Below are 7726 nucleotides of genomic sequence, written 5' to 3'. Positions count from 1 at the left end.
TAAAATAAATAAACCCAAGCTCAGAGATACAGGGGACGGACTGGTGGTTGCCAGAAGCGGGATGAAATGGGGGAAGGGGGTCAAAAGGTACAAACCTCCAGTTCTACGATAAATGAGCCCTGGTGATGTCATGTATGGCTTGGTCACCTCAGTCACCAATGCCGTGCGGTATATTTGGAAGTTGCTAAGAGAGTGCATCTGAAAAGTTCTCATCATGACGGAAAAGGTTGTCGCTCTACCTGGTGATGGATATTAATCCGACTTCCTGTAGTGCTCACAATATACACAAGTAACAAGTTATCATGTTGTGCCCCTGAAACTAATACGTTATATGTCAATTACACTAAAGAAAAAAAAAAAAGAAAAAGAAAAAACTGGCGCTGAAGTTACATTTAGTGCTCTAGCAGCCCCATGTGGCCAATGGTCACCGGCGTGGACAACACAGGTGAAGGCCAGGAGGGGACCGATGACGATGAGCCCAAGGGTGGCTCCCACTAAAAAGATTGTAGGTAGGACAGGGCGTGGCGGGGGAGAGGGGCAGGGAAGAAGGGACGTCCTTGAGGGCTGGCGGGGGGAGGCCTGGGGTACAACAAAGACAGGCGGCCCCAGGGGAGAGGCCCTGCCTCATGCTGGTGACCCAACCATAGCAGGTGACAGCCCACGGCGGGGGTGGGGGGTGGGAAGGGTGGGGGCCTCCTGGGCAGCACCCAGAGCCAACGCTTTGGCCGGAAAATGAGAAAGGCCTTCTGTGGCTCGTCCCTGCCCAGAGGCAGCTGGGGACTTCTCTGAGCATGGGCCAGGAAAGGGAAGGAACCTGCCAAGGGGACAGATGTCAGACTTTGCTGGAGGTAAAGGGTCTGCAGTTAAACGCCGACGGATGGGAAGCTGTGGGTCTGGGCCACTTCATCACGTGGGACTGGCCTGAGGGAGAACAGGCGGTAGGCAGAGGCAGTTTGGGAGCTGGGAAGGCGGCTGGGACCCCAGTGTGGGGGTTTCTGCATCGCCCAGCCTGGGGTGCTAAGTGGAGGTTGGGGGTGCAGAGGGGGCTGGTGGTCATCAGGAGCTTGGGCGGATCACCTAGTAATACCCAATAATGGTGACATCAATGGTAATTAACCCACAGGAACCCCTGTTTCCTCTTATGGGGACAGGGGTCTCCACAAGCCTTTAAGATTGAAAACTCCTGGCTGTAAGCATCAGGTAGACAGCCCGTGCTCCAATCTGGGGGGGTGGGTGGGGGTCCGTGACACCATTTCAGCGACCAAAGCAGATGACAGGCTGGAGGGAGGGAGGGAGGGCCAGGGGGAAAGCCCTCTTCTCACAAGCACCACCCCCCTCCATGCCTCAGTTCTCGAGCTCCGTGTCTCCGATCCAGCAAGCTCTGCGCAACGCCTCTCCTCTGCCCAGGCCTGGGTGTTTGTGTGTCTGAGTCATTTGTCAGTCTGGGTCCTTGGCCCGTGCGAGCCGGGGGGTGGGTGTCCCGGACAGGCCGTGCTGTTCTGCCCCGTGCTGTTCCCACATCGCCTCCTGAGCTGTCTGCTGCTGTCTGGGGGGGGAACATTGCTAGCCGGGCAGACTCTGCACGCCCCCCTCTCCCCGGGGACCCAGGACGGATGAATCCAGAACACGCCTTTCATTTGTTTGACACTTGACAGTTTACAAAGCACATCTCCATTTGCGATTGGGGATATTATTATCCCAAATATAAACACAGGGGTTAGGAGCTCTGTCTACAAACTCGGACTGCCAGAAAGAGCGCTCTTTGTGTCTCCTGTACATCTATGTACTTGTAACACGGAGCCCCTGTCACGTGGGCAGGCGACGGCCAATTCCATCCCGGTCACTGGCTCTCTCTGTCCCCACTCTCTGTCCCCACCCTCTGTCCCTAACCAAAACCCAGGTGTCCCCTGGCCTCGCTGATCTTATTGGCACCTCTGTGACTTCGTGTACACCGGGACTGTGATGAGGCTGGGAAGCCCGGGGCTGGGGCCATCTCTGGGGACGCCTGCTCCTGGTAATCTGCTCCTGGATCCACGGGGAACTCTCCCATCCCCGGGCAGGGAAATCTTCCCTCCAGACCTCCTACGCCTCCGGTATAACTCGCTCAAAGAGAAGGCAGCCCTCTGGCTGCTTTGGCTTGCAGCCTGGTGAGCTGTGGGAGAGGCAGGATACAGGATAGACTCACACAGGTATTCATGGTTCCGTAAACTAGCCTGCTACCCAGGTGAGCAAAGTGAGTCTTTGGGGGGTACGCAAGCTCACCCACGAGCACTACGGCCTGGAGTGGAGGCCTTTGGGGCATTTCACCCTGCCAGTCACACCACTCTTCTGTTAGGGTGACGGCCCCAGCTGTGGGTTACACTCCACATCTGGAGAGCAAGGCCCTCTCTTCTGGGGCTGGGCACCCCAGCTGTTCCCGTGCTGGCTCCAGGAGCTGGTGGGCAGAGCTATTCTCGCTCCCCCTGCCCGACCTGTGCTCTCTCTGCCTGCCTCAAGGTAGTGCTCCCTCCTGCTCGCCCTTATGGGCTCGCCTCCTCTAGCCCATCGTGCCCAGGAGCCCTTCCAAGAGCCTGAGCTGGGAACACTGCTGGGCGGGGAGCTCTCTTCCTCCTGGGTTTTGCTGGTCTCCATCCCTACACCACGTTTGGCCACTCCCTGCCTTGGGCAGACCCCCTCCACCCATGCTCGGAACCCTCAGCTGGCCTGATCCCTGTGGCGCCAGGCGGGTCCCACGGGGCGGGCAGGGCAGCTGCCAGGATGCAGGGTGGGAGGCAAGCGAGGCCGGGCCAGGGGCTCCCGCTGGGCCTGGGTTATCTACTCCCTCATTCCTTCTGGTCTCCACATTCCCAAGCTGCCGGCTTTGGCTGGGCATTGGCCTTGGGAGGGGGAACCAACAGGACACCAGCACCTGCGATCCTGGGAGAGGGGATGTAATCAGGAAGGCTTCCTGGAGGAGAGGTTGCCAGAGTTGAACCTGTTCCCTTCCCTCAAAGGGAGATGCGTTCCGGGTGGTGTATGCAAAAGCAGGAAGGCTGAAGACCCTGGCCTTTGCCCTTCGGCCCACCCACAGGCTGCCTGCTTGCCTGCCTGCCTGCTGGGGAGCTTCCGGAAACCCAATCCCAGCTGTCCCGCCCTGTGTGAAGCCCGCCAGTAAAGGAGGATGCTGGCCCTTCCTGCTCAGCCTTCACGCTCTCCCAGCACTTTCCAAATTGCAGCCTGTGACCCATGGGTGGGGGTGAAATTGATTTAGTGGGGCAGGAACAGCATTTGAAAACGGAGGGAAGAGGATAGAATGGAATAGAGGCAAAGGTCATACTTGCTCCCGGACCAGACTTGGGGCTTAGAGTTACGGGTGTAACTGGATTGTGGTGAGTTCTTGTCAACTCTAGCTGTGCATTAGAACCCATGGGGGTTTCTCGATCTCACTGCCAGGGCCATATCCCAGACCAGAGTCCCCGGTGTAGGGGCCTAGGGTGGGGTCTTCCCAGGAGCTTCTGATGCACAACAGAGATTGAGAAACACTGAACCAGGCGGCCCATCTCTGCAGGTGACTCCCATGGGGGGCTCCGGCTGTTGGGCCAGTGGTTCTCAGAGTTTAATGAGCGTGGAAGACATGGGTTCTGGGGCACCTGGGTGGCTCAGTCGTTAAGCGTCTGCCTTCAGCTCAGGGCATGATCCCGACGTTCTGGGATCGAGCCCCACATCGGGCTCCTCCACTGGGAGCCTTCTTCTCCCTCTCCCATTCCCCCTACTTGTGTTCCCTCTCTCGCTGGCTGTCTCTCTTTCTGTCAAATAAATAAATAAAATCTTAAAAAAAAAAGGGTTCTCAAAGTGTGGTCCCTGGACCAGCACCATCAGCAATGTGGATTTCCAGGCCCTGGCCCAAATCGGCCGATTCGGACACTGGGGTGGGACCCACGATTTGTGCTATCATGAGCCTGCCGGGTGATGGGTAAGCATCTCCAGGCATGAGAACTGCTGACCTGACCTTGACCATGAGGCCCCTCTGTGTGAAGGTCACCTGGGTCTTCCAACCACAGCTTTTGCTTCTGGAAAGAAGGTTTCCAGAGGGCATGCTAGTCAGCTCAGGCGGCCACAGCAAAGGATCACAGACCTGGGGGCTCAGACAATAGGAATTTATTGTCTTGCTGTTCTGGAAGCTGCGAATCTGAGGTGGATACCTTCAATGTCCTACTTACGGCCCCATCAACCTTGTGGTTTCTCCCAAGGCCCCTCTCCTTGGCTTGCAGACAGGACAGCTGCCTTCCCCGGCATCCTCTCGTGCTCACCACTCTGTGTATGTCTGCATCCTAATCTCTACTTCTTATAAGGGCACCAGTTCACCTGCATGACTTTGTCTTGACTTAATGGCCTCTGTAAAGACCCTCGTCTCCTCCTTCTTCCCAGGCTCCGAATGCAGCCAGGGAACATTCTGGAACTAAGCTCTCCAGACACTCTGATTCCTTCCCCGACCGCCAACATGCTCATTGCACCCTCTCCTGAAAGCAGACCCTCTGGTTTTGATTCTTGCCTGGGCTTGAAGGGTGGGTTTGAGGAGGTGTGTGGCCTTTTCAAGAATATTCGAGATGCCTTAGAAGGACAGAATAGTCCTCAGCTGCTCTGACTGCTCCAAAGGGGCTTTCCTGGTCACACTGTGCCACCAGATGGGCTGAGTATCCAGGAGGGTGTAAGATTGTTTTCATTCACTTCTTTAAAAATCTTTGGGGATGCCCGGGTGACTCAGTCGGTTAAGCATCTGCCTTCAGCTCAGGTCATGATCCCAGAGTACTGGGATCGAGCCCCATGTCAGGCTCCCTGCTCACGGGGGAGTCTGCTTGACCCTCTCGCTCTGCTCCACAACCCTCCACCCTCCACACTCATGCTTTCTCTCTCTCTCAAATAAATAAATAAATAAATAAATAAATAAATAAATAAATAAGATCTTTAAAAAAATTCTTTGATTCAGGCTGGCTGCCCACTCTTCTCCCATCAGCCCAGACTGGTGAGACCTCATGATATAGAAAAAAGGCATCTGAGAGTGTTTGGGGGAGGCCTGTCAGGAGGGGGTGAGGCAGAAGAGGTGCCAGGTGGGTCCAGCCCAGGAAGGCTTCCCAGAGGAGGTGAGATATGGCTTTGGATTCTAGCCTGTACTGAGCTCCTGCCACCCGTCAGGAACCCTGGTAGGAGCTTCCGTGACCCTAACTGGTTTAATCTCCAGACACGTGGGGGAGGTGCTGTTATTCCCTAGCATTAATCACATATTTTTTATTCTGTATTTTCGATGCCTTGATATCTTGGGGTCTTGTTGACCCTAAAGAAATCATCCCTCCCAGGGCTAGCTAATTCCTACAGAGAGCAAACATGCTTTTCACGTATAAACCAACCAATCCAGAGCCCGCACCTCCACCACCACTCCAGGCCGTTATCCCCCTGCCCTAGTCACCGCGTGGCCAGGCATCAGACAATTAGGGACAGTCTCTACACCCAAAAGCCCACTTACATTGCTCAAAGTAGCCAATCCTGAGCCTGCTTATCCGGCCTCACCCATTCCTTCCCAGCAAAGGCTCCTGCCCCCGTTCCTTCCCCACTGCCTCCTGACCAGCCCTGGTGCTTCCCCGTGTGGGCCCTGCATGGTGTACCCCTTTCTCCTGGGATCTGGGAGAACTATCTTTAATGGCGGCCCTCTCCTGATCTGTGGGCCTCACCATACCTGACCTGTATTTTGGAACATCCTCCTCCCATTTTCAAAAGAGCAAACTGACTCCTGGAGAGGTTAAGCGACTTGCCCAAGGTCCCACAACAAGTCGTGGCAGACGAGATTTGAACCTCGTTCCAAGCCCAGCATCTCCCTCTGCAGCCCCTGTCCTCGGAGAGAATGAGGTCTGAGAGGGAGTGGGGAGGAAAAGCGCGGTTTGAGAGGGGCCCAGAGCACCTGTCCTGGAGTTTTGGCCCTTTGCACTGGGGGTTCCCCCACCCCTCCGCCCAGTCCGTGCTTTCTCCAGGCTGGCCCACTGTATCTCATCTCTGGATTCTTGAGGGAGGTGGGGAGAGAGGGGGGATGAAACACCAACTCGTTTGGGAACAGGGGGCTGACCTGCCTTAAAGCCTAGCCCCACTCCCTCTGGATGTCTAGAATTTCTTTCACAGCCAGGAACTCCTTGGGGGATGGGGCTATGTCCCGACCCCGCTGCATCCCCAGCACCCATCTTGACCCGACCCAGAACACATAACTGGAAGGGGGTAAGTAAATGGATGGATGTCTCCTGCTTTCTGTCCCTTTCTCTCTGTCTCTCATTCTGTGTCTCTTCGTGTACGTGTCTCTTTCTCCTGTGAGTCTCTGCATGTTCCTGCTTGTGTCTTTCTCTGCCTCCGGGAGCTTCACTTCCGCAGGGCCTGAGACTTTTAAGTCCCTGGGTTTGCATTACGTAGTTTATCCTACTATGCAGAGCTTGGATAGGGGACCCTGGGATCATGACCTGAGCCGAAGGCAGATGCTCAACCGACTGAGCCACCCAGGCGTCCCTCCACAAGAGCATTTTCAAGTGAGAACAGCACACGCAAAGTGTGCAAAGCTTGGGTGGGGGGCTTGGGGATTTTTACATGTCTAGATACCATAACACCTCCCCACCCCCAACATCTAGAACATTTCCAGCCCAGCGGGGACTCTGTGCCCCTTCCAGGCAGTACCTGCTAGAGATCACCGCCCAGGTAAAGTCTGCCATCACAGATTAGCTTTGCCTGTCCTGGGACTTTGCAGTGGGTTGAGTTGTGTCCCCCCAAAGATATGTTCACATCCTAATCCCTGGGGCCTGCGAATGGGACCTTATTTGGAAATACAGTCTTTGCAGATATAATCAAATTAAGATGAGGTCATACTGGATTAGTGTGGGTCCTAAATACAGTGACTGGTGTTTTCAGAAGAAGGCCATCTGAAGACACAGGGACATAGAGACACAGGGAGACGATGGCCGCGTGAAGCCACGGGGATATGCAGACACATGGGGAGAAGACAGGCAGGTGAAGACAGAGGCAGAGATTAGAGTGAATCGCCTATGAGCCAAGCAATGCCAAGGATGGCCATCGACCATCAGAAGCTAGGAAGAGGCGAGGAAGCGTTCTTCCCTGGAACCTTCAGGAGGGTCGTAAGCCATCTACCACCTTGATCTTGGACTTCTGGCTCCAGCACTGTGAGACAATGAATTTCTGTTGTTCTAAGACACCCCATCTGTGCTGATTTGTTACAGTCGCTCCAGGAACCTCACACAAACTTCGTATGAATGGAACTCCACAGATTGTATTCTGGTGTCTGATTTCCCTTGCTCATATCGTGCCTGTGAAATTTACCCATGTTGCTGTGTATAGCAGTACCGTGTTCTTTTTTTTTTTTTTTAAAGATTTTATTTATTTATTACACAGAGATAGAGACAGCCAGCGAGAGAGGGAACACAAGCAGGGGGAGTGGGAGAGGAAGAAGCAGGCTCATAGCGGAGGAGCCTGCCGTGGGGCTCGATCCCATAATGCCGGGATCACGCCCTGAGCCGAAGGCAGACGCTTAACCGCTGTGCCATCCAGGCGCCCCAGCAGTACTGTGTTCTTTTTCACTGCTGGTGGTGTTCCATCTTATGAATATCCCACAATTTATTTACCCATTCTAATGTTAATGTGCCTTTGGGTTGTTTCCTCTTTTTTTTTTTTTTTTTTTTTTTTTTTTATGAATAATGTTGTC

The sequence above is a fragment of the Ursus maritimus genome, unplaced genomic scaffold (assembly GCF_017311325.1).
Source record: "Ursus maritimus isolate PB19 unplaced genomic scaffold, ASM1731132v1 scaffold_2, whole genome shotgun sequence".
Taxonomy (NCBI): domain Eukaryota; kingdom Metazoa; phylum Chordata; class Mammalia; order Carnivora; family Ursidae; genus Ursus; species Ursus maritimus.
The sequence above is the reverse complement of the archived record's forward strand: the minus strand, read 5'-3'. Positions refer to the sequence as shown.